The following is a 27,835-nucleotide window of genomic DNA, read 5'->3' on the forward strand; positions in this document are numbered from 1 at the left end:
TTTAACAATTCTATTAGGACTGTCAAACTAATCTTACAGCACAGAAAAACAACGTAAACACCTCAAGTGTTGATTAGCAAGTAATACTGGAAAGTACAAGTCTAGTGGCCAAGGGTGTGGTGAAGTGCTTTAAACATTCAACCGACACACCTTAAGTGCTTAAAAATTTCTAGCAAATCGCTAGCAGGCTGATCAGACTTACTTTGATATTGGTTGTTTTACAATGAAAATAATAGTACTGCATAAGAGGACGCGAGCGACTCGTGTGCTGCTTGGTTATGCAAACCACATGGGTGCCAGAAATACCCAAACATGGTCCTTGTTTACACATGCTGCTTGCCTCCACTAATCTAAAGCTCTCTAATGTCAGCAGTATAAAGAGAGGCTGTAAAAATATGGCTTTGAATTTCACAACTCCAATTTTGTTTCTTCTGTACTTGTACAACCTACGGTTTCGTGACAGCATCTGCCTAGCTCATTGCCACATTTTGCGACAAAAGCAGTGACGATTCAGTCACAGTTGCCTGTCCTAATATTACTCCAATAATTCTTTAAACAGTTCATTTTTAAACACGAAGCATGTCATGCCCAACTAGAAAATTAACCACGCAGTAATCTACTAGGAGTGGCTAAAAAATCAGCAGTCTTCTGAAGTCAGCTTGATTTGCAGCTGCGAAAATTGGCTATTATTGAATTAGGGCAAGGAAGAAACGGCTTGAATAAACATATGCCTCATCAGAAAGTTGCGGTGGTGTGCTGCAGGCTAAAAGCCGTTTTGGCATTGGTCTACCTCTGTCCCAAAACCAGGCACCACAGCCAAGGCGACTTCACCTGGCTTTGACAGCTTCAAATTTGCTTTCACAAGCACGTAATACTCAGTCGAGGTGAGCTCAATGCACATCACCCACATTGGGGACGCAAAGACATACGGCCAAGAGGATGCCACCTTGACGAAGCAGACACCACAGACCTCGAATTAACAAATGACACCAACTACCCCAACTGGTATACCCTGCATTCAAACCAGAAGGGCAGTACACTTACCTAGCATGGGCAACTAGGGCCTTCATCCAGAGTGTCAATGCGACTCTGCCCCAAGAGGCAGCGACCATTATAGGATATAATACTTGATGTAGGGGTGAAAATGTGCCACATTCACAAAATCGGGGTTTCAGGCTGGGACCATTTCCGTGATGCACTTGAGTGTGCAGAATGTGAAGGTGTTGAAGAATCGCTAGCAAAACGCATCCTTTACACACTGCAAAGAGCGACATGCTAACTAGAGCTTACTGGGCGCGTCATTTAAACATATAGGCTTCAGTAAGCTGTAACACATTCTCGGCTATAACAGGATGCACCAAATACTGTAATACTATTGAAAACACGCTGCTCGATTTTCAGTGCACATCTGAGAAATTTGAGGAACAAGCTGCAGATGCTTTCCCCGACCACCTCACAGTGACTGACCGTCACCTGAGTTGTACGCACCTTAATGACCACTTGCCAAGGAAGGAATGGAAAGCCTCTATATACGATGGCAGAACCTGTTGTTGCTCTCGAGCATGTCAACACTTAGAGTGCACATGGCAAAGATGGAGTAATTTTTCAGATGTTGAGGAATCTTGCCGAAACAAGGAAGCAAGCACTATTGCTTGTAATAAATGAAATCTGGAATATTGGAATTCCCAACAGAGTGGAAACACTTGGTCATGATGCCACTACCGAAACCAGGCAAGAAACCTGACACCATAGACAACCTTTGATCAGTTTCACTCACATTGACAGTGTGCATATTGACTGACGGAATGTGCCTCGCGAGGCAATAATTTCCACCTGTGCCAGATTGGTTTCTGGCCTAAAGTTGACACGTGTGACAATAGCCTCTTTCTGCATCAAAGCATCACTAATACTAGCCGCTTCGGAGGAAAGATATGTGGGTTTTTTTAGTCGTAGTCGAACCAAGGAGAATGTTGAGCACAGTCTTCAATGAGAAGGTACTGGTGGTCTTTCATAAAGCATGCCCACGCATTAGGGTTGCCAGTATTGCCAAAGCCTCTTATGCAACCAAATGTTGAAATATGAAGTTACAGTAAACAGCCAAAGAACTTTTACCAACTGCGCAGGTGGAAATGCAGGTAGAACCCGAACCAGCACACTTGGTTGCAGGAGTGATTCGCTGATGGAGGTAAGAAGGTGACTTCAGAGTTGGTGATAAGGTACACCGAATGCAGGTATGCGCAGTATGTATACATACTGTTAGGCTGAAACAGATTAATTTTCTCCAAAGCAATATCAAAAGCTCAATTTTTTTAGGATGCCACTCATGTGCTTTAGGTAAGTGTGGACATCATCAGCATCAGTCTGGTTACGCCCACTGCAGCGCAAAGGCCTCTCCCATACTTCTCCAACTACCCCTGTCATGTACTAATTGTGGCCATGTTGTCACTGCAAATTTCTTAGTCTCATCCACCCACCCAACTTTCTGCCGCCCTCTGCTACGCTTCCCTTCCTAGCAGTGTGGACAGGGTTATATAAAGCGGCATAGGCAAATGATACAACTAGATACAGCTGTTAAGCGTAATATTTTTTTCTGGACTAAATTCTTGCTCCTTGAACTCATTCGAGATCATTAACTGTAGCACCAAAAGAGTGGAATACTACCGAACGAAGGCATGTAGCGTGCACATCTCAATCCTTATGCCAGTCTTCTTTTTTACACCAATAGCTGCTATGGGCCAACTCCCCTGGTTCTGATGTCTACTGGTGTTGTCACTCTAATTCCCAAATTTATTGCAGAATATTGCAAATAAAGTTCACACTGTGATGCGTGGATTCAAACATATGATCAAAAGATTGGCAGTCCACAATTCTACATTTCCGCCACTCTGCTGAAGGTACAGTCGTGGCGAATACTGATCCTGGAGAGTGCGATCTAGCCAACAGGTGTCATGATTGGCTAACACCTGTTCAATGTCTGCGTACTGTATGTAGAGCTGGCGTCCACGCCTTCAAGTTCTTACTCATCACTTTCCCCACTTGTGAAGGCAGTCCTATGTTAATTTTTCTTCTTACATGTAATGACAGTGATTGGGTGCATCTGCTTTATTAATCTTCTAGTGCTTGGCTTCTCAGATTTACTGGATGGGGTTGGTTGATGGGGCAGAGCGCGAGACCTAGCAATGGGTAGCTCAAATATAGATTTGAGAAAACCAAATTAATTCAGCAGTAAGAAGCTAAAGGGTTGTTTTTCTGGAGACCAGTAAACAAGTCTGGATGTGAAAGAGGAGGAAGAAAACTAGTCTTTCCACTTCAACACTAGGAGGCACAACTCCCACAAATAAGTACGACTCTTACTTATTTTACTTCTTTAAAGGTGATTACTGACTTGCACTGGCAAGTGTTCACTTCAACAAACACCGAATGAAGCAAGCTTCCTGCGCATATTTCACCATATATTGCATCACTTTCACAGTATGAGCGAAACTCCAATTTTCGTTATGCCACAACTTGCCCAATCTTGTGTTTTTCAGTAGGATGTTAGCAGTATAAGGCACTTAAATATTCGTGAATAGTAGTAGATAAAAAAAGGAAAAAACTGTGGCTTTTTGTGCACCAACTATGCATGCACCTGGTGCTCTCATGTCCATTTTTTCCGCTATCTGCAAAACCATTCTAAACAAGAAAAGCTCATACACAATTATTGTGCAGAGTCAGACAACTAAACCAGTATCCTTGGTAAGCAAGGTTTACTTATTTCGTGACATTTTCTGTGGCCCTGCTATTGGGCTCTCTTTTCATCCTTTTTAGCTGTGCAGATTCATTAAAGTGACAAGACAATTTGACAATTTTAATCATTGAAAGACTTAGCGAAACCGTTTTTGGGTTGTTTTTCCTTGCTTTCAGACTCTGCACATTGCCTTTTAAGGCATGTTTTAAGTGTTTATTTTTTTATGGAGAGGGCATGTTAACATCTTTTACACCATGTCAATTATGTGGTGCCATGGTGTAAAAGTTGGTGTGGTGCCATGGTGTAAAAAATTATGTGGTGCCATGGTGTAAAATGAAGAAGGCCACACTCGGTGGCCTTCTTCATTTTGTGTGACATATATGGTTATAGATACCCTTGCTTTATGCACTTCTTGTCCGGCAGCAGTTTTGCTTTTGAAACACTCAGGATAGCTTTCAGCAAGCTATACAGGAATAGCACTGAAAAACCAGCAGATGTTAATTGTCGCACTTGTCATGCGAAGCTTCATACAGTATGATGAGGACGGAAATTAATGAGGGTGTTCCTCAAGGCCTTCTAGCACGTCATGAGTTTGGAGCAACGTGATGTTTAGCACTTTTCTGATCGCATACTATAGGTTCAGCAGGTGTGGCCATGGTTGAAGTGCAGTGCAAGGTCAGGAAAACATATCTATGAGCAGCACACTGGTAAAGGAGACGCTGGGAAAACTAGTGGGAAGCCTGTTGAACATCTAATTGACCATGTTGCTGGCTTCATCAGGCAAACTGTGATAAAGAGAAGGAAGTAATCAACACATCAGAAGGTTTTTGCGTATAGACACTGCTAAGGTTCTCAGGCATGTCTCTTGTAACACGCCAACAAATCTTAGTGCGCAGGCTGTGCATGACCAACTACATATGCCTTCTGTTTGGACAAAGAACTGCTCATTGTAACTGATGAAGATGGAGTGGGCAAAAAAACGGCAGCTCCACTAATCTGGTTTCACTGGTATCAGCCGTGCTTTGTAAGTATGCATCGCCATACTCCCCACTGACTTCTTGGTTGACATCAGCAAGGACCGGCTTGAGGCAAGGGGTAATAGACATCTTTACAAGCTAAAAATGCATGCATGCATGGAGAGCACATTGTGTCGAAAAAGTAGGCACTTCACAGGAGCACTGGAGAAGAAACAGATTATTGACAGTGGCCAAAGGCTAGCTTATCTGCTACTAAACACCCAACACTGTTGCCATGTAACGACCTCTGAAACAATCCCTCTTAAAGAGGAAATCATCTTTGTGAATCCATTAAGAGGGCAAAGCCCCTTCAGTAATGCTGCCAGCTTCAAAAGCCCATTTTGCACATCCTGAATGCTTCCTTCTTACAACTTTGCTGGGTGCAAGCATTATACTGTCCAAAAGTTGTCACTGTTCATTTGGTTGCAATACAGTTCAGAAGTGATTGCAACAAATTTCCCTTCCTAGTTGGTCTAAAGGCTCACGGGGCTCATGAAGCAGCACCATGAGGCAAGCAAGGTGAACGGATACCTCCAAGCCCTTGTTTATCACACTGTTCTGTTATTAACAACCATGAGACTTGAAACCAACAAGCTCAAGTTCAGCACTCGTTTGATTACTGTGGAGGATCCATAATAAAAAGCACAAAACAGAAAACTGAAGGGAAAGGATAAGGCACCATTTAACACCTAGTATTGCTGCAGCCCACCCCCTTTTATTTTGTCTGGTCATGCTACATTTTTTTCTATAGATAGGCATGAACTTATCCTGTGCACAGCTTACCGCAGAGAGCATAGGTGATGTTCCCAATCAGTGTCCGATTTTTATATACACTATGTCGTGGCTCAAGGAGGCTCGAAACACTGCAATGGAAGCTTCTAATAGAAAATGTGCCTGGAAGAAAAAAAGCTGTGCTGCAACCATCTTGGCAACATCTTGTCCCCTTAATAAAAATTGTGCTTCCGTATAAACTTCAGCCCTCCAATTTAGAGTAAAGTACCAGTGCACTTATGAACAACGAATAAATTCTCAAAGAGCATGTGCAGTCCAGCCAGAAGCATAGGCATGAATCCGCATTGTGCTCCTGCATTGAAGGTGAATAATGCGTTACAAAATGGCGAATGTGCCTTAGTAAGCTTCCCTGCAATATGAATTTGTAATGTACAAAGAATTGTCAATTGAGCTTACCAAGAGCACAGATGCACTTACAAATTATACCACAATCGAAAATAATGAGCAAACCTATGTGCCCTTTCCACTCTTAGTATGCTTAGTATCTTAGAATGCTTATTTCCACTCCTTTATTGCGGTGTAGCAAGCTATGAAAGAAACATTGCATAATTGAGCTATTTAAGATTACCTTTTTTGCAATACACTTATGTTCTGCGGTGAAGCCTAAGCAATGTACTGTGGTGAAGCATACTAAAAGTGGAAAGGGGCCACTGTCACTGGCCATAAAAAAGAGTTCTTTAATTATACCATATGATTATACACTCGCGCAACGGCCGCCCCTCAGGTCGCCTGAGTGGACATACTATGCTGGGGGATAGCGGCCCCTCCCACTTTTAGTATCTTTTACCGCGTAACCAAAATGTACTGCGGCGAAGAAGTAGTACATTTGTATTGAGTGAATAAACAAATGGTTTTTACAACAGTACAGAAATAAACGCGCACCATGCATCAGTCTACCACATGGAAGAGCGTCGCAACAAAAGGTAGCTGATTCACACAGGCCGTGTAGCCCACTTATCAGTCGTAAAGGCTATTATGGGTAATTCAAAATTTCACACACACTGAAATATGTTTATATGTTTACGTTCGTACTCCTTGCATAATAAGACTTCCAGAACTTCCACAATAGGAAGTAATTTAATACACACAAACGCAAACAACAGAGCCATATGCCTTGTTTTCAACTCAGTCGTCATGCAAATGACATATAGCACGGAAAAACGTGAACATGCTGTGTGTTAGCATAGTAAACTTCATACTAGGCAAGGAGCACACCACAATCCCGCGACAGCCGCTAATGAGACCGAAACGGGAGCACATATCTGTGAACGTGCAAATGGAGACCCTAAGCCACTCTGGATCAGGTCACGTGAGGGATTTTTGTACGACAAATAGACGCACGCCACCAAACCAGGCTAAATCAGAAAATAGAAAAACAGCACACGGGTGCCCGAACAGTCCAACGCTCAGATGCGCGGCCAGTCTCTCTTGCTTCGGCGGTGTGTCTGACGAATGACGCAAACATCTGGCTCGTCATTCGCCGGTTCGCCTGTCGCTAGGCAACGGAAATAAGCCGCAACGCTTAATTTAATTTATACGCAGATATATATAATTTTTCCGGGAAAGAATAAAAAAATAATACAATTTCTGTTAATCTCATTTCTCATTCTTCTTTTTTCGATGGTAGCGGCCCCAATTTGTCGATATTAATACTGGAGAGTTTTAGTTTAGGGGACGCAAGCGGCTTGCGTAGGCAAGAACTAGGGGCGACAGTACTGCGCATGCGCGCACCGCTACGTCTACTTGCGTCCTTGGGTTGTTTGGCCGGCCGAAAACATCGCTGCCCCTAAGTGGTCACGTTACCCACATGACTCTCGCGGTGTAGGAAAACTTACGAGTAGCTAGCTGGTAGATAATCTAATAAATCTTTCGCCAAGTGTTGACAGACGTCGTTTTTATATATATTAGAGACTTTAGAGACGTTTAGCGTGTCCGGTATTCGGGCAAGCGCGGGCGGTTTTCCGGTTTAGCGGGGGCGTCAAGGTGACCGGCCAGATTAGTGGCGCCAGCTGGTGGCGCAAAGCTCAACCACACAAACACAGAGCTAATTACTATATTCTGCTTAGCTGCTGGCGTAAATTTTCGACAGTGCCGTAATCGTGTTCACAATTGCGCCGCTGCCAAAAATTTGCACGAGTGGCGAAGCAGGATATGGTGAGTTACTGCAGTTTTAGCTGTGCGTTTGTCTGGTTGAGCTCTGCAACAACAGGCAGCTTCACCGCTCACGTTTACGCCCCGACCATCCGGTAATCCGCCCAAACCGCTCTCGTTTACCGGAATAGCGTACAAGCTAAAAGTCTCTTTTTACCGTGTCCGGTATTCGGGCAAGCGCGGGCGGTTTTCCGGTTTGGCGGGGGCGTCAACGTGAGCGGCCAGATTGGTGGCGCCAGCTGGTGGCGCAAAGTTCAACCACACAAACACCGAGCTAATTACTATATTCTGCTTAGCTGCTGGCGTAAACTTTCGACAGTGGCGTAATCGTGTTCACAATTACGCCACTGCCAAAAATTTGCACGAGTGGCGAAGCAGGATATGGTGAGTTACTGCAGTTTTAGCTATGCGTTTGTCTGGTTGAGCTCTACAACAAAAGGCGGCTTCACCGCTCCGGCCGCTCACGTTTACGCCCCGACCATCCGGTAATCCGCCCAAACCGCTCCCGTTTACCGGAATAGCGTACAAGCTAAAAGTCTCTTTTTACCGTGTCCGGTATTCGGGCAAGCGCGGGCGGTTTTCCGGTTTGGCGGGGGCGTCAACGTGAGCGGCCAGATTGGTGGCGCCAGCTGGTGGCGCAAAGTTCAACCACACAAACACCGAGCTAATTACTATATTCTGCTTAGCTGCTGGCGTAAACTTTCGACAGTGGCGTAATCGTGTTCACAATTACGCCACTGCCAAAAATTTGCACGAGTGGCGAAGCAGGATATGGTGAGTTACTGCAGTTTTAGCTATGCGTTTGTCTGGTTGAGCTCTACAACAAAAGGCGGCTTCACCGCTCCGGCCGCTCACGTTTACGCCCCGACCATCCGGTAATCCGCCCAAACCGCTCCCGTTTACTGGAATAGCGTACAAGGCTAAAAGTCTCTATTATAGAGGTTTAGCGTGTCCGGTATTCGGATAAACGCAGTTAGGGTATTGGGGCGGAGCCATAAACGGGAGCGTCCTGCATGGTGCATCCACCTGGCGGCGCAAAGCTCAAACGGACAAAAGCAGCTAATATTGCTGTAACCAAGTCTATTCTACTTCGCTGTTGGTGTAAATTTTCGGCAGTGGCGTAATTGTGTTGTTGCCAAAAATTTATACCCGCAGCAAAGTAAAATACACTTGGTTACTGCAATATTAGCTGTTTTTGTCTGTTTGAGCTTTGCGCCACCAGGTGGCTGCATCACATGCGTCTCCCCGCAGGCCGGCTGAGGCCGGTGAACAATAGAGGGCAGCATCCACGTGACCCTGCGTTCCCGGATGTTGGTTCCCTAAGTTGGTTTCCAACTGTCCCTATGGGGCCACTGAATACCTAGTGTGTCACGTGATTGGGGAGGTTTCTTCTCTGTATTGCTGTAGTGCGTGCAATGACACAGAAACCACGTGCTTCCAAACGCCGCCTACTCCGCTTCGGAATGGCGCGCGTCTGTGATCGAGCTGCCATCGGCGATGACGATCGTCGCTGCGAATTTTGCAGCAAACTATTCATACAGAGGAAGAACATGCTGCAACACATCAGGAACGTTCACAAAATGGCCGTGGATGTCAAGAAATTGATGAAATGCGACGTATGTGGCACTTCCCTGCCTACAATGGAGAAGTGTTCGGTGCACCAGATCGCTGCGCACAACTTCGAGGCTGACGTGCATAAGGGTGAGGAACAGTTTTATTAAATTTATTCTCAGTCATCGTGAGCAAATGACGTTTAAACGCAATATTATATCTTCGACTTTTTTTAATTTCTTGTTGCGCAGTGTGCTTCCAAAAAGGCAGTTGTTTATGCTTTGCGGGCCTTTGTTTTCTCCTTCTCCATCTGTTTCGCGAAGAGCAGCTTTTGCGCAGGTGCCTAATTTATTTCCTTGGGGTATCTTGAAGTTTGTGTCCTCGTTAAATATAATTTGTTTGTTTATCCATCTATAGTATAGTCATGTGTGCGCGCTCCCAGCGATGCGCTACATGACATACGTTTGGCATTGTCTGCTATCCTGCACAGCAACTGGAGTGAAATTTGACGTTTGTACATCTTCTTATTTTTTTTAAGCGACAGGAGTAAGCTGTTCTGCGTTCTGACGTTGCTCTGTGCCACATGCGTGCGTGGCCTAGTCTTCGCCTCAGTGCACGTTGCAACGCGGCAGAGACGCAGAACCGGGACCATACATGAATTTGCGGATGTCGCCGGGATGGTTTCCCAGCGTATTGTGGGCAAGCTCTTTAGCTGTACATTTCATAGAATAGAGCGAAATGTGACGCTCGCGCAACCCCCCCCCTTTTTTTTTACTTAAACGAGAGGAGGAATTTGCTCTGCGTTCTGACGTTGCTCTGCGCTACTTACGTGCGTGGTGTAGTCTTCGCCTCAGTGCAGGCCGCAATAGGTCCGAATGCAGGCCGACGTAGGTCCAGGACCACACTTGCAATTGCGGCTGTCAACGGCTTGGTCTCCCGGCGTACTTTGGGAAAATTCTTTAGTAGTACCACAGTCCTTCAATTGAAGGACTCTGGTTGTAGATTTCATAAAGTAGAGCGAAATTTGACGCACGCGCAATCCTTTTTTCTTTAAGAAGAGTGTGTTAGGAGAGGCTACTTGGTAAGACATCTTTTTGTGAACGTAAACTGTGCTTGGGAAAAGACACCAACGTACAAGAAGACAGGAAGAACGCAGACTAGCAACTGGTTTATTGAAATGGCACATAATGCTGCCTCTTCGAACCAGGCGCATGCCCAAGCCAGATCATAACCGCGTGACGATGGAACACTCCCTCGCCAAGCCCCTATGTACAGTAAAAAATCAAGCTCTTCTTGAAAAGAAGGAGCTTTTCAAGAAGAAACTGAGGGAAGGGATTCACACTGTTCTGGGGCGTAGCTTGCACCACGTGCTCTCAGTTCGTCTTTGTCTTATTGTAACAGCATTGCTGTGAATGTACAGTCTGATTCAATATTGAGGAAGGAGTGAGCATAGATCATGCTTAAGTTTCATATTTGTTTCTTATTAAAACAAAACTAATATGATAAATTTTTTGAAGTTATGGTGCACCGCATTTTAAATTCAATTTCAACAGAAACTTAAGCAATATCAAGGATGACCTCATGACACGGTCGAGTTGAAGGTGAGGGAGTAAAATAAATGCTACATTAGCCCATGTCCAAGACCTTTAATGTGATTATTTTTGTTTGCATCTCTCCCCCAAGGTACTTGTCACTATCTAATGTTATTTTGTGCGTTTATTACAGAATTTCATGAATGGAAAGCAGAAGAAGAGAGTAGCCAGAACTGCTGGGTCATTTTGCCCACGGGCTCCGAAAAGCTGGCCAGTGGAGGGACAAGGATCCACTATCACTGTAATAGATCAGGCGAGGCAAAGAAAAAGGAAGGTCATAGTGACCGTCGGGAGAAAAGTCAGGGGAGCTGTAGGTCTGGTAAGATATGTCTTTCATTTATTACCATCACAATGGACAATACTCAGAGTCCAACACCTGAAGGCACCACCATAAAAGTCAGGTATCAAAGAAACCATTACGGTCATAAGCCAGAAATTCAGCAATTGAGAATGAGTGACAAGGAAAAGGCCAGCGTAGCAGAGAACCTAGAAAGGGGTGTGCCCATGAAAACCATTCTAAAGCGAGTAAAAACATCTGTGGCATCCAAGCTGAGGCCAGTGCACTTGGCAGAGTGCTCAACCCTGCATAACATCAAACAGCAGTTTAACATTGCTGCTCCATAACATTGTCACACTAATGACGCTATCAGTGTAGACACGTGGGTGCTTGTGATGAAAGAAAAAGGTGAAACACTTGTCCACCTGTACAAGGCACAAGGTGCAGTGGACCCAAGTGGTACATTTCCTTCAGCAGACTTTGCTCTTGTTCTGATGACAGAGCCTCAGAAGGAGCTACTAGAAAAATTGGGCCCTGCAGGTACTGTATGTCTTGAATCCACACATGGAACTACAGAGTACCAGTTTGAGCTGACCACTCTTCTGGTGCTAGATAAAGTAGGATCAGGTGTAGCTATAGCTTATTTCATCTGCAACCGGATGAACGAGCAAACTTTGACAGCATTCTTCAAATATCTGGAGTCAGCCATGGCCAAAAAAGTGGCTGCTAAGACATTGATATCTGATGATGCGTCGCAATTCTACAAAGCATGGTCCATGGTCATGGGTGCTGCACAACAGAAACTTCTCTGTGCCTGGCATGTGGATAACAATTGGCGTAAGAAGATACTCGAGTGTGTAGAGAAACAGCTAAGGCCACATGTTTACCATAGTGTGTGGCTACTCTTAGAGTTCCTCGCGGAAAAGGCATTTGAAGATTATTTTAAGCAATTCCTTTCTAGTGAGGAAGAAAAACTGAGGGACTTCCTGAAGTACTTCAATGACCACTATGCAGTTAGGCCGCAAGAGTGGGCCTATTGCTTTAGGACTAGAGCAGCTGTCAACACTAACATGCACGTTGAGAGCAAGCACAGGACGTTAAAGCATACTATGCTGGAGAGAAAACAGAATAAGCATGGTGACAAACTAATTTCTGCCCTCATGGACTTGACAAATCATTTTTTAGTGAAAAGGGCTATCCAGATGATGAAAGGCGCAAAGGGTAAGAAGCCGAGCAGAAATCAGAAGAACCACAGGTCTGGCAGTGAAATGGCAGCTTGTGCCAAATTAAATGAAGATGTCATATGGACTGTGCCATCTCAGTCTATTAAAGGGCTCTCATATAAAGTGTCAAAAGTGGGAGATGGTGCTTGCTGTCCTTTGAGGTGCAAGGAATGCGCAGTGTGTGTGCATACTTATATGTGCACTTGCTATGACCATCTTATACACTTTACAGTGTGCAAGCACATTCACTGTGTGGTCATCGCTAATCCAACTAGCAGCAACAAGGCCCATGAGAGCTCACCCGAAGAAGCATGTGAGGCAAGTCGGGCATTGCACATTGTACAGAGTATAACAAAGCTGGAAGCAGCCAAAGCAGTGTCAAGCTCAGCACTCTTAAGAGCAAAAATGGACTCAGTCAGACAGGCAATATCAGATGGTGAAGTCTCAGAGGGTGTGGCTGAGAAGGCAAACAATTTGTTTGAGCCAGTTTTCATGCTTGTTGAAAGTGAAAGTGACCCAAAAAGAAAGATGCCAGACCATTCAAATAAACCAGCCAACAAAAAAGTTGTGCGCCTGTTAAGATTTCACTCTACAAAAAACCCTAGATTGTGGCAGCCATCATCTAGCCTTTCAAGGCCCAGTGAAGCTCAAAAGGAAGTCCTTAAATAACAGCTTAGGGACAGCAACATAGAAACTGAAGAGATAACCACGTCAGCAGGGCACGATTACTGGTAACAAGCCTCCAGTGCAGTTAGGAAGAGAGAAGTGGTGCAGTAGTGCTGTGCTGTCATGCCTTATTGAAGCAGGTTGAGGGCTCGCATGTTAACAAATCATGACATGTGGTCTCTGATGATTAGCCCGTCTGATTTTGTCTGTGGTGTGCAGCCATATGTCACAGCTGGATGGTATGTGTGTTAGAGCACGAGAGAGGCCACCATGCTTGTTGTATGAGCTGCTGTTAAGTGTTCTGTGAAAATAGGTACAAACCCAGTGGTCATCTCTGGTATGTGGCAGCTGTTGGATGGTAGTGTGTTAGAGCACGCCTCCATGCTTGTCATATGAACCGCTGGTAAGTATGTCTGTACATAGATGTAAGGAAGTGCATTGGATGGTGTGTAGTGCTTCAGTGTGCAAAAGCCTCCAATGTGTTTTGCTACTTATAAATTTGTGTAAACACTCAGTAGCGCAGTAGTTATGATGTTGCATTGCTGAGCTCGAGCTTGTGGGTTCAATCCCAGCAAAGGTGGCTGCATTTCAGTGGTGTTGAAATGAAAAAAAAAGTGTGTAGTTGAATTTAAGTGCACATCACAAAACCCAAGGTGGTCAAAAATAATACTGAGTCCCGCACTGTGGCATGCCTCATAATTCGATCTAGATTTTGTGTTCCATGTGATGTTCTTATTGCCCATTTGAATAAACTTTTATTTTTCAGATTACCAAAATAGAGGGCATATGCAATGGTATTGTGTGCAGTCTGGATAAGTTGCTCTGGTCATGAGCACTCAATTAAAACTTCTGCATATTTAGCTGCAGCAGACAGTGTCATAATGATTGTAAAGACTATGCAGAAAGCTTTAGGCCACCCTACATATCAGATCAGTTTTATATTGCATCCCTTATGGTGCATCTCTTACTTGAGTAGGCATAATAACAATTGGCAATGCTTCCTTACACATTTAATATTTTTCTTTCTTTCTTTTGAAAGAGTAACCTTGGAAGAATAATCTACAACAGTGCTCCTACCTTCTCTATCCCCATTTCTTTTCTACACTTCAACTTCATTCTACGCACTATCTTATTCTCCTATTCATCCTACATTGAGGGTGTGGGAAAGTGAGCTAAAGGTGCATAAAGATTGCTGTGCCGAACTTAATTGCGGCACTGACGAAGACAAATCTTTGTCAAAAGGTTCACTCCAGCTACATTCTCCCTCCAAACACTGTTTATCACTTCAAGCCTTCATATTCCTGTGAGCTTTTGTCTTGTTTAACAGTTGTAACAGTCATACTATTTATTACTATCAATAGCCAGCATACATTTAGCACTGCAAAGGGCTGTTTAGAAGACGTGCGAGTTTCTACTTCCCTTATGATAAATACTCCAGACATTCAGTCTCTATTTTATGAAAATCTTTCAAACATTGCCAGTGATGACCACCATATGGGTTAATGTCGGCATGGGACTGAGGCTTTCCCGCAAAAAGAACAGTTATGTTTTGCTCATATCATGTGACTGGCAGTTTCTGCTGTAATTTTCGCACTTGTCAACTGCACTGTGAAGAGTTCATTTTTGTGAATATGTGCTGGCCTGATTCTTCTTGTTCACGCATTTCAGATCTTGTGCTATGAGATGAGGAGGTGTAAAATAAAAACACCGTGTAGATTTCACAATGCCTTTAAGAAACCACGCAAAGCTTGGAGATGAAGCATTACATGCAACTTGAACCAAGTGTCTGGACACAGTGAGTGAAAGTTGTTTTGTCATGAGCGAGGGTGTCGGTGTTACTTGTAACTACTTTAAATAAAAGTTTGTTTCAAAACAGTGGCTCAACTCTGTGTTCCCCCGGTAAAAAACAAAACCATTGGGATTTCCAATTCGCTTTTTAAACATAATTGACCTATATGAATAAAAAAAAACCTGAGGAATCTAGATATAAGCTTACCATACCATGGAAACACTTGAAACTCCTTTTGAGAAGCTTACTCATACACGAACACACTATAGCAATTATTTTCAATCATATACTCACAATTTGCCGCGTCACCACGTCAAGTTTCAAGGCAGATTTTTTGTAGACTCGAAGCTATATGCTTAATTCTATCCATTGTTTACTGCATTGCATTTGATTTTCTATAACAAATAAAATTGAATTCTCCATGGATTGCGCCGACGCTCACGTTATAATTGTATGCTATTATTATTGACTAGTCATATATATTCTTGGGGGGTGGGGGGCTGCACTGGTGGCGTTCTACGAATTTGCGCCGCGTGTTTGTGCGGGTAAGCTTAAGCGCAGAATTTTTTTAGCGCGTTATGAAAACAATGCACTGCAGGTATTTTAATTAATGCAACGAGCTGTATGAAATATCGGTCAAGGGGTTGGAAACGTCGTTATAGAGAATCCCGACGATTTTCTTTTGCGTGTGTGTATTCGGAGTTGATGCAGTTTTCTTTATTTATTTTGGCTACATTGCGCCAATTGCGCTTCCATAGAATAAGGAAACGCGCTTCCACGCGCTTGCCGACTCGATCGCAAGGGGACAGCCTGATCAACATCAATATCAGCAGCAATGGCGGATTTGCGCTTGCCATGGCGCTTGCAAAGTTTTCAATAGTTTTCGCCTTTTAAGTGATGCTTTTGCTATTTTAACGTGTGGATGTTCATTGTACGTCTGTTTTTTCAAGTTTGGCATGTGTTTTAACACATGTGAAGGTGTAGTCTTTTCTTCTTCAGCGGATATTTGTACAAGACCCTGTTCACCGTCTATCAGGTAAGATGTGTACGTATGCTACACGCAATCGTAGTGCTTCACTAAGCCACAGTGCACTACAAAGTTAAGCATGAGCGGTACACAAAATTCACAAGTTCTTAGTATTGCCAAGAACAACCATTGCTTGGTGAAGTTCTCACAGGCGTTGTAGAAGTTGTTGGGCGCGGCAGTGCTGAACGTAGCGTTAGCGGCTTAAATCGTGTTTTTTACTAGTAACAACGTGTCACTATTTCATATTATTGGCGGCGTCTCCAGGACACCAAATCGATAACGGGGACATCAGAGCTAGAACGCGGACTGGTCCATGGGTTGGGGCTCGCCGAGGCCTGCGCGTGCTAGTAGTATATCTATGATGTCTGTAGGCTGTGTGTAAGTCGTACTTTCCGAATTTTCTGACGCATTTTGCGGACAAGGCTGGAGTCAGGGTGGTCCGTGAGTTGGAGCAACATAACCTGCTTCCAGTTTAGGACCGCCCTGCTTCCAGTTTTGATCCCTCCACTGCCCCTTGGGTACCCTGCCGCCTCCTTGATTAAATTCTAATGCTCTCCTGAGGCATCTGTTTGCCGGTTGCATGTGCCCTCCTGGAGCAGTACTCACTACAACACCAGTCAGAACCTTGCCCATTGGTTTACCTATGTGTGGCCGCAAATATCTGAAACTTAATGCCAGTGCAACAGGTTTGTTGGCAAGGGTGTCAGATCGTTGCTTTGTGTTGAATCGGCCTTTTCTCAATTCTTAAGAATTTAATTGGAATGCACCTGACCAGTGCTGCTCTGTGGTGCTTGCCACCAGTCCCTTGGACAGGGAAGACATATGAGAATCCCTGTGCATACACTGTGACCGCTTCCTTTGGGAAACTACCACGTTAGCGATATTGTGAGCGCAATGTGACTTTCCTTCATCTTCCTCATCCGTACGTAGTGTGTGTCGCTTCTTCCTCGCCATAGCTCTAGCTCGGCAAGAATAAAGCGGTTCCTTAGAAGTGGTGGAGGTGCTGGGGTTCTGCATACCAAGGACGTATAAGGTAACAGTGTTTGTGCCTTTAATATGTCGCATTCGATTATTTTGAGACGTGGTGGCGTTCATGCGTCAGCACAGTGCAAGGACATCCACAATGTAAGAGGTACATGATTCTCGAATTTTATACTCTCTCCGGGCTTTTCTCGCGACCTCAGCACAAGTAGTGGGAGCATCAAAAAACTGACAAAGCTGGTGCATGACTGTTGCCCAGTCAAAAAGATCTGGCTCTTGGATCAAAGCCAATTTTTTTTTTACATTGTAGAGGCAGACAGGCATGCTGTGAAGTTTCTAAGAACTGTCCCACCATTGCTGACTCTGTTGTACATTTATCAAACCACTTGATTCTCACCAAGCTCAAGCTATGGTGACAAAGATGCGCCACGTGCTTTACAGTCACATATTGCACTCGCAATTCATCTGTTATGCCAGTTTGCCGAAATGAGCATGCACAGCAGTCGCTATTCGTGCACAGGGATTTGCCTTTCCTGTCCTATGGGCTGTTGGCAGGTACGCTCGTCAGGTACACCTCAGGTTTCAGTATGTTTGCATTCGGTTGCATGAATATGGAGGGAGTGTGTTCGCTGTAATCAGTACTACACATTTTGCTAATGTAGGCTTGAGTGGCTTTCCCATGACTCCACTAAATAGTCGGAATACTTCCATGTATGATAGAATGATGAGCATTTTAACCTCCAGACATGCAGCAGTCTTTACACCACTGCAAGGCAGAAGCAGCCTTCTCACCATGTTCACGCTCAAATGAATCTCGTTAAGGCATTTTATGGGCCCGCCAAACCGCCTGCACCACCTGAATGATGTCACTTGTTGTTGCACCTGGCTGTTCATTTCATTTGGCATCCTCTGTTCGCACATATTCGTTTCCAATAATTCAGGAAAATTGCAGGGCTGGTTTGCAATCTTTCCTGTTTTCTTTATTTTTCTTTATGGCCTTGTAAAACTGAGAAACGATAATGAAAAAAAGAAACAAAGGCTGCCTTCCTGTTCACCAGTGAAAGTATTGTTGCTTAGAAAGAGGCGCAGAAAAAGATGTATATGCATGCCGGACAGCCTGCACAAGGTTTTATCTTTGTCTCTTCAAACATGGCGTACCTGCTTGGGGTCAGTGGAATCGCTGTTCTGTAGCATTACCCCTGGCAGCGGAAGCGCTGTCCCAGAGCTCTAAAGAGAGTCATCGGAAACACAGTGCTAAACCTTCATCCTTGAAATGTGAAGGACGTCACTGGACAGGACGAGAGATGACAAGGTGAGTCTGATTGGGGCAATTGGTGCCACCTGGTTGAGCGCACAGTATTGTCCCCTGTCCTGAGAAAAGCTTTTCTGGGAGCCCTACACAGTGGAAAGGGGACCAGAGAAGTACAAGCGCACCAGGGGAGAAATGAAAGTCGCATTGTGAAGCATGGTACTGTCATTTCTGGTTGCTTCATGACGCAGTAATGATAGTCGCAGCACAATATCTTCAATTTATTCTGGCAACTCACGATATGCAAGTGAATGCTGCTCACTCTGATCATGTGGCTGCGTTTCAGTGCTTGGATATCTAAGGCCACGTTGCAAAATGCACAAGAGATTTATAATCGACTTCGTATACACAGAAAATACAAGAACAGTTCTAATAGCACTGAAAAGACAGAGCATTCATGGCGTCGTTCAAGCTCAGTGTCCTTGAGCGTGCGCAAGAACTAGTCTAACTGATGTTATGACTGGCCTGTGTGGTCAACGATTTGTGTCGCGGCGCCAAAGCAACAGTGAAAGGCTGGACCTTTTAAATACGCCGAGCCGCCTGCAACCGTTGCAAAACGCCTAGGAGGCCCCAATAGCAAAAAGACCTTATCATTTGTACAGGCATTTTCACCTTCTTACCCACGGCTTGCACAACACCCTGATGTCTGCGTAGTCTCCACAGTGCTGTCTCCCTTCAGCAAGTGGGACGGTTAAGCTTCGTGTGTGCATTCGCTCTTTCTCTTTGTCCTCGGCAGGGAAGGTGCCAGCGTTCTGTGTGTGTGTGTGTGTGTGTGTGTGTGTGTGTGTGTGTGTGTGTGTGTGTGTGTGTGTGTGTGTGTGTGTGTGTGTGTGTGTGTGTGTGTGTGTGTGTATGCGCACGTCAGTGCCTTTCCTTCTGCTGAGCCAGTGGGGGTTAGAAAATTTGTTGAGCACTTCCATGTATCGAGCGGTGGCCGCCAGCGTAGAAAGTGTTTTCTCTCTCCTTCTTTTGAGCAAGGGTATTCCAAACACTATAAAGGACGTCTTCGCCAATGGACTTGAGCCTTCAGTTTTTGATCAAACTAGCATGTCTGTCGCTCTCCATCGGGAAACTTGCAGAGTTGACCACTCCGTAACAATGTGAAGTAAACATTCATTGTTACTCGTTGCCTTGTTGCTGTATCTCCTGCCTGGCCCCCTGAGGACTCACGAGCCGCTGCAAAATGCAGTCAGCGGCACGATCCTGAGCACCTGGGTGCACAGTTTGTAAGAATTGGTGCCAGCGGTTCGATCCGACAACCAATGGCAAGCTCCAGACCACCAAGCCCACGCTACTTCCACAGTCTTGGGTTCCCATCTTTAATACGGAGCAGCAGCAAAAAAAGAATTGACAGCTGTGAATAAGGTATGCGGATGTGGGCTGCTTCCCTTGAACTTCCTGAAGGCAAATGCCTTCAGGAAGTTCAGTCGCACTTTGTTATTTGAAAAGGCGTCTCACCAAGATTGGAAGTTGCAAACCGACAAGTGCAATGCATAGATCACACACTAACAATCCTGTCTCCAAATTATCAAAATGATGCACAGTGGGAAAACAGCTGAAATTTTAAACAAAAGCCATCATGGTCGCAACGAAGCCCTGCTTCAGCCAGAGTCAAGGTTACATGCACAAATGTCTCTATGTAAAACGTGCTGCCTGCAATATCACCAACCATGGCACGTTACTTTCGTAAGCCAAACAATGTTAAATGCCATCCCTGGATGTGTGCCCCACAGCAAAAAAGGAAGAGAAGAAAAAAAGGAAAGAAAAGACAGGGCTTGTCATGCGAGTGTGACGTGAACCCTTGGCTCTGTCATGGGGGAAGATGAAGAAGGAAGATCACTTGGAGGCAAAGGGGTTGAGTGCTGTTGCTTTTAGCACTCACCTCCTGGCAGCGTGAAAATGCAACATTTCAATTCCATTTCCTTTAATAATGAACTAATTAGAAATATTTGTTTGAGAAAATGCTCCCTTGACAGCTTCCAACGTACCAATGTACCTATAACTAATATTTGCCATGGTGCTTAATGAGAGGGGCTTTTTCAGCCCAAATTAGATCCTGCAGACTATAGTACTGTATGGAAAATATGGTACATGGAACTGTAAAATTTAATTTTCCACAGCAATTTCTACCTGTGCAGTTGGAGTTGGCTTTGTCACAGCATAGATGTGAGGACCGTGAAACAACCTTTATTCCCTAAAGATCCTGTCCTGTAGTATATTTGAGCATTTACATAAAGGCATGGAGACCCTCAGTGTGTTGCAAACTAAGTGGCGGCATATAGGTGGTGTGTGCTGCCTGTAGGGATGCCACTGTAAGCCATCTATGTATTGGCGGATTTCTGAATTGTGGATGGGAGAAGGCTCATGGCTGTTCTGCCTTTGCACCAAGCACTGCAGAGCACAGTGCTGCAATTTTCTCTTTGTGCAGTTGGTAGAAAATTATTCCTGCAGTGGCAGCGACTACACAGAAAATGCACCCTACAAGAGTGGACAGAGTTCCAACGTGACTGTGGTTTGAAATGGTCCGGCCCCTCTGTATACAAGCACCGATTTTCCCAGACAAGTGTGACAGTGCCTGGCTTTGAATGCAGTGTGCTGCTTCATAAATATTGCAGTTGCCCAGCGCTAAGCTGCCTGGATTATGTGGTTGCCATAATCACTTCTCTGTACCCGTGGGACAAATATTTGCACTCGAAATAGCGACAGAAGCCATGCATTTCCTGCTGACATAGAATTAGGTTCCACGATGTCATCTGATGCATACACATGCTGTGGTGCGGTTGGTGTGGCCATGCTCTTTTTTCCTCCCTTCTAATATGCTGGTGAACTGCCACTAGTTGCAGATGTCTGCAAGGAGTGCGCACTGTGTGAGTGCTGCACATGAATTGAAATTACGACCACCACAGTGATGATAAAGAACACATTGAAAAGTAATCTGACAACACTTATTAAGACTGTCTACAAGTTTTCTGTGAGAGATTTCCTCAGGGTTGACAAAAACCATCTTAGGGATCATTTAATGGGGTGTTACCGCCCACATTATGAGATGAAAGAAAAGGAAGCCATTAGGATTTCTCTGGTGGTGCAAGGTGCTCTAATAGATGGCTTTGAATTGCAATAGACATAAATATTATCATTATATCTGTCTGGGCACAACTTCTTCGCCAACCTCTCTGTCATCTCTGTAGCACATGAATCTGGGATAGTAACTCACTCTGACGCAGGAGATGAAAGTGCATGCCAGGCATGCTGACCACACTGACTTGGAGAGCGCCACTTTCTTAAATGGGGCAAAAGTCTGTGTTTTGGGCGAAATAAGAGCTCATAGGCAATTTTCATCTGTGATAAACAGAAATAAGTGCTGCCAGTGGTCAGACGTCATTGAGGTCAAGCTTCTCAAGCAAGTGGATGCCATCGAGAACACCAAAAAAAGCCAGTGATAGCCATTGTGCAGCAGCTTCAGATGGTAAGGTCCAGCCGGGGTTTCTCTGCACAAGGTCACCAAGTGTAATTCCTAAGTAACGGATATTTTTTCCCCTAAACTGCTACCCTAGAGTGGCCGGAACATGCACCGTTCGATCCAAGCATGCAGCTGTTATCAAAGTTTAGTTTAGTCAATTATTGAGGCTTAAGATAGTTTTAATGAATGTACATTAGGAAACAATTGTAAAAGAATGTAAAAAAATTTGAACTGTGTTGACTCTTTGGTGGCATATTGTTGCTAATCCTGAAGTTACGTCCTGAAATGACTTATGCTCCAGGTATTTGAGCAAAACTATGGGTGTGGAAATATGAATTTTTCAATTTTAAAGCTAATTTGAATAATGAAACCTAAGTGCAAAGCGAATATTTTTCGAATATGAATACTACTGGTATTGCAAAAATCCATTTTTTTTCACCAACCAGAGGTGCAAAATAGTTTACTGCATAGCAAATAATGTACAGGGATATTATGCTTCGTGGTTAACAAAATTCTCTAATACAACACTTTTGTTTGACAATGTCATAACTGTAGTTACTTAATGTTTCATGAAGCAAGGACAACAGCTCAACATGTTCAAAGAGCAGTGACACCTAGTGCATGTCACCATCGATTCAGACATCGAAAAGAGCTGCTTAGAGTGCCTGGTATCAGCAGGTCGCTCTTCACAAGCCGAGCCAACAGTGGGCACCACGCTTACACCATCACTCAAACGGATCTTCTTTTTGGCCCAAAATGTCATCATGCAAATATCTTTGAACCTGCGATTGTGGCAGTGAAAATTTCTGCCACGAGTGAAAATTTCTGCTGGGTGATAAGCTAATCAGTCTTTCCGCAGTGCTGATGTGGAAGTGGCCCGTTCAGAAGCTTTTGTTGTTGAACGCATACTTGGGTTCCTTGGTGTTGAAATTATCCTTCCTTTCTCTAAATCAAAGGGCGAGATCTTGCATTCTGAATGTTTGCTTGCGCTCTCATTATTCGCCTTCACCGTGCTTTCGTCAGCGGTCGTGTGCTTGGTGAAGCGGGAGCGCCTATTGAACACTGCCTACTCACTGATGTAGAAGGTGAAGCAAACAGTCAGAAAGCTAGAAGCTTGCGCAATCTCATCCCAGGTTTTCAATCCAGTTTGACATTGAAGCATCCTGGTAGTATTAAAGTACTTGAGAATGAGGTTCCAGAAGCATTGCCAAGTTTGCCACTTGGTGAAATTTGTAGTTTGGAAACAATTTAGGCTCTTAGCGAGATTAGCAGTGAACAGAGGTTTTCACATGGCGATTGGTGTTGTCCAAATGCATGAAGAGGTCACAGTACGAGTACTTAAGCTGATAGTGTCGGGTAACCATAAGCACCAGCAGGGGCCCCGTGACAGTGTCCCCTTTAACTTCAGATATGCTTCACTGCATGATGCTAAATATGCTTCGCCGCATAACACGACTCTGCTGCTGTGAAGGTGACTTAAACCGACAAAAGCCGAGAAGGTGCAAATAGCACTGCGCCGCCTGGTTCTTGCTGTTGGCCTTTTCTTCTTTTCACAGTGTCCTTACTGTAAGTGCACTCCAGAATTACAATGCAGGAATATGCATGTGTGCGCAAGCTTTCATTCAAGAGTAACTCATGATCATGGTTTCGTACCATGTCACGGCATCATAAACGAGACATAATAAAGAGGGCCTCAAAGGCTGCGGGAGAGACTAATCTTTTGTGCGAGATTGTGCTATCCTTGCTGCACGCAGTGCAATATTATGACTCTCATGTCTATGGTGGCATTGTCGATTATGAATGTTTCCTTACTGCGTTAAAAAAATGTGTAGTGCATCTTTCAGATAATAATGGCATTATAGCTTCAGAGTTGTTCAAGTTTGGGGTACTTGTTCACTAAAAGTACACTATTAGAAAAGCTTTAAAATGTCTAGGTCATAATTGCATTTAAAGAACTGTAAGTCTTCCTACACATAGCAATTGGTAGCTTACTGTACGATGTTGAAGGTGGTTTTTATTCATAGGCCCTACGCAGAGAGCAGCAACACTATGCCTGGCATGTGACCAGGGTTCGTAACAGTGTTTGCATTTCCAGTGCTCGTAACTGATTCCAGTCTTAATGCATAAATTTGCTTTATGAATTCTTTGTAGACAGAAGGTGCTTGAATATTGGTTGCATGAAATGCTCCAATGCACACTGTTACGTACAGGGTGTCTTTTATTACCATACAGATTTTCTTGTTTTAAAGTTATGAGCGCGGCAAATGTGGCATTCTTGCAGAGGAATTCCTCTATTTTGGAACTCCACAAATTTGGAGGCAGTCACATTTGAATGCACTCTCATTTCTTACAAATCTTGAAAGTTGCACCTAATTCAAGATATTCATCATTGAATTTTACTGGTAAATCGAGGCAATATTGGAACCGAGTGTGCTGGGAGCGCAGAAAAGAAGGTCCCGCTATCTCATCAGATGGAAACATCTTGGCCAGTCATTGTAGCTGCTGATACGACACACTTTGCCTGGCAAGCATGTGCGTCAGTGTGCCATGTCAGGCTATCATTTAAGCTTTGTCCCACACTTCTTGACAGGGCACTGCCGCCTGATGTGGAGGAGGATGCACCAAGTTTTGATTGTACTCAATTGAGCGCGATAATCAATATTTCAGAATAAGTGCAATTTTCGAGATTTAGAAAAAGAAAGGGTGTGCGTTCACATGCAACTGCCTCCAAATATGCCATTTAGAAGGCTGCCGCCAAGTTACTAATAAAAAAAGTGACTGAATTTTTCAAAATTAATTTTCTGAAACTCGCATTAGCAGCAAAGTGTGTCCACCTCACCTAGAAACTCCTTTGCAAAAACGCCGAGCTCTCCGTGCTCAAAACTTTTTGCTAAATATCTGCATGGTTAAAAAAAAAAGCTAGATATGCATAATTGTTAATGTATGAAAATCGTGCACTATCACTTTTCAAAATTTTTGTCCTTCTATGCAACACCAGAAAAATTGGAAATACAGTAGAACCCCGCTGTTACGTTCCTCGCTGCTGCGTTTTCCCGGCTGTTACGTCGTTTTCGTCCGGTCCCGGCATAGCTCCCATAGGATCCAATGTATTGGGTACCCCGCTGTTACGTTGTAGCTGTGAAAACGTTCCCGCATGTTACGTCGCGACCTGGCACCCCGAACCCGGCCGGGCAACGCGCGCCAACCGCCATTTTGACGAGTCTTGGCCAGGCTTGGCTACGGAATTGGCTACAAGACCATGGCCTCTGAGATTACACCCTTGCACGCGCGTAGGTAATCTCAGAGGCCATAAAAAGCCGCACGCGAGTTGGAGAGATTGCCACTAGATGGCCACTGCCTCGTCAGCCGAAGCGAGTAAAACCCGCGGGCCCGCAGCAATCCAGTCTTTCTTGTTTGTGCGGTTCAACCCATCCGAGTTGTCCGTGTCCTCCCGTCAACAGCTACGCTGCCTACGCTTCGTCAGGCCTCGCTAATCCAGTCTTTCTTGTTTGTGCGGTTCAACCCATCCGAGTCGTCCGTGTCCTCCCGTCAACACCTACGCTGCCTACGCCTCGTCGGGCCTCGCTAACACCGCGACCGATTTGTCGTCCTTTGATGGCGTCGCGCAAGCGCAAGGCGCTTTCCCTCGAGGAAAAGCTGGATGTTCTCAACGCAGTCGACAGGCAGCCAGCGCGGAAAAGAGTCGACATCGCCAAGGATCTTGGTCTGCCACCCTCGACGCTTAACAGCATCGTTTCGAAGCGTGCCGAGATACAAGGGAATGCCGCGCTCTTCGGCCCGAAAGCTAAGCAGGCTCGTGGCGCCAAATATGGAACCCTCGACGAGTCGCTTCTTACTTGGTTTAAACAAGCCCGCGCTGCCGGTGTGAACTTCGACGGCAGCATTTTGCGCGAGAAGGCGATGGAAATAGCCGACCGACTGGGCATCAGTGACTTTGCGGCGTCAAATGGCTGGATCGACCGTTTCCGAAAGAGGCACGGCATCGCGTATAAGACGGTATCCGGGGAAGCAGCAAGTGTAAACTTAGAAACAGTCGACGATTGGAAGGCCACACTATCTGCCATAATTGAGGGGTATGAGCCTCGTGACATATACAATGCCGACGAAACGGGTCTTTTCTTTCGGGTGCAGCCATCCAAGTCTTTAAGCCTGAAGGGCCAAGCATGCCACGGAGGCAAATGCAGCAAAGAAAGATTGACGGTGCTCCTTTGCTGCAACATGGATGGCTCGGACAAGCTGAAGCCATGGGTAATCGGAAAATACCGAAACCCATGACGGGTTCTTTGTTCGAAGAATTTCTTCGTTACTTCGACAATAAGATGGGCTCCCAGTGCAGGAATGTTGTCCTTTTTCTGGACAATTGTGCTGCCCACCCGAAAGACCCGTCGTTTCTTCGGAACGTTAAGCTTGTTTTTTTTCCTCCAAACACTACAAGCCACTTGCAGCCGTTGGATGCCGGCGTCATAAAGAACTTAAAGCACTCGTACAGGAAGTCCATCGTAAAGCGCTGTCTGGCGCGTATTGATCGCGGACAGCAGCCTACGATCATTTCAATACTGGACGCTATGCACTACGTCGCTTCAGCGTGGACTGCAGTGAGCGCGTCAACTGCACAGCACTGCTTCGCGCGGTGTGGCTTTCGCATGGACGGCGGAGAGGAAACTGCCACGGAAGCTGAAGAGACGGAAGCAGCCTCTGATGATCAAGAGCTGAGTGAAGCTTTGAATGCGCTGGGTGCCACGGGAGTCACGTATGACGACTACGTCGCCGTGGATGCTGCTGTCGTGACATCCGAGTGTCGGAGTATCGCAGAAATCGTTGCAGACTCGGTCGCGAGTGAAGCCTCAGACTGTGGTGACGACGAGGAGCACGAGCCGCATGATTCCGGGGAGTTGGCGGACCCGAGCTTTGCAGAAGCCGTCGCGGCTCTGGACCTCCTTCGCAGGTACGTCGCACCTCAAAGCGACGCTGAGAACAATGCGGCTTTCCAGGCCATCGAGAAACGCGTCGTGTTTTCCAGCGAGCGGAAAAAACGGCAATCGACCATTCTCGATTTTTTTAAGACGTAAGCTCACTTGATGTCGAAATAAATGGTTTCAAGGCAAAGCTGCACTGTTTTCATTAATTTTCGGACCTTTCCTCACTGTTGCGTTTTCCCGGCTGTTACGTTTTTTTTTTCGCGGTCCGGTGAAAAACGTATGAACGGGGTTCCACTGTAGAAGCTTCAGGTGACCTATCTGATGTGCAAGTTGCATGGCCATATTATTGTTTTAATTTTTCGCTATTACCTTTTACTGTGATGTCGCCACTGCAGCAGCTCGATGGCTGTGGCTTTTCATTCCAGGTCACAAAGCTGCACCCAGGTAGAGGCAGAATCCAAAAATGCTTGTGTACTTAAGTATAGCTGCACATTACAGAAGCCGAGGCCCTCAAGATTTATCCGTAGCCCTCGAGTTCCATATTTTTTATTGGGATTGAAGAGTAATGTTTGTGCTGTATCCCTCTATTTCAGACTAAATAATGTGCATGCAAAATTATATCTTCATTACTTTACACCATAGCACCAATATCTGTTGTGCGTTGATTTTCTGATGTCCTTGCATTTGCTATAGCAAGGATTTTTAAAAATCAGCCACAAAAGAAACAAATGAATGGTCAAGGAACCAAGTGGTGTGTAGCAGCTCCCTTTTTTTTACTCGGCTGCAAGTTTTGCACTCGTGTATTAGCAACACTGTTTCACCAATTGTGTACTTCAAAAGAAGTGTTACCTTTCTGCTTTGGAACTTTGTGGTTTTGTTCTGCCAGCTGCTTGACCAAAACAAGCAAAATGTACTTTGGATATTCCACAAATTCATTCTGTATGCATTTGGTACAATAAAATTTGTTTCAAGAATGGACAAATGCAGTGATGGTTAATTGAAAACTGCAACATGCCGATTTTAGTTTCATGCTTCATTAATTTTCTCAGCCCCAAAGAAAGCATGCGAGGTTCGAAAATGTATCATGTGACAAAGTGCTGGCCTGCCATGACATTAGTGCACTCGGTCTAGAGAACTGATTAATGCTGCACATACATTGAACATGGTGGCCATGACCATCCCTCGTGAATTGGCATTCCCTGCCTAAACCACCTCACCAACACAGCCCGTTAACAGCAAGAAAGCTGACGGGGCTTCCAAGAATTTCTATGCACTATTTATTAGTATCGCCCATTGAAATTGCTCCATTGCTTTGCTGACAATTGTCTTGACAA

The 27,835-nt window shown here is 44.9% G+C and overlaps 1 long non-coding RNA gene across 1 annotated transcript; it reads left to right on the plus strand.

The window, feature by feature from the left end:
* The first annotated feature begins 16,396 nt into the window (after nucleotides 1–16,396).
* Nucleotides 16,397–27,483, plus strand: LOC142587305 (uncharacterized). Its single transcript, XR_012829445.1, has 2 exons — nucleotides 16,397–16,844; nucleotides 26,927–27,483. It is a non-coding gene; the product is annotated as an uncharacterized LOC142587305 (long non-coding RNA).
* The last annotated feature ends 352 nt before the right edge of the window (nucleotides 27,484–27,835 follow it).

This window comes from Dermacentor variabilis, chromosome 7, assembly GCF_050947875.1.
Source record: "Dermacentor variabilis isolate Ectoservices chromosome 7, ASM5094787v1, whole genome shotgun sequence".
NCBI classification, from domain to species: Eukaryota; Metazoa; Arthropoda; class Arachnida; order Ixodida; family Ixodidae; genus Dermacentor; species Dermacentor variabilis.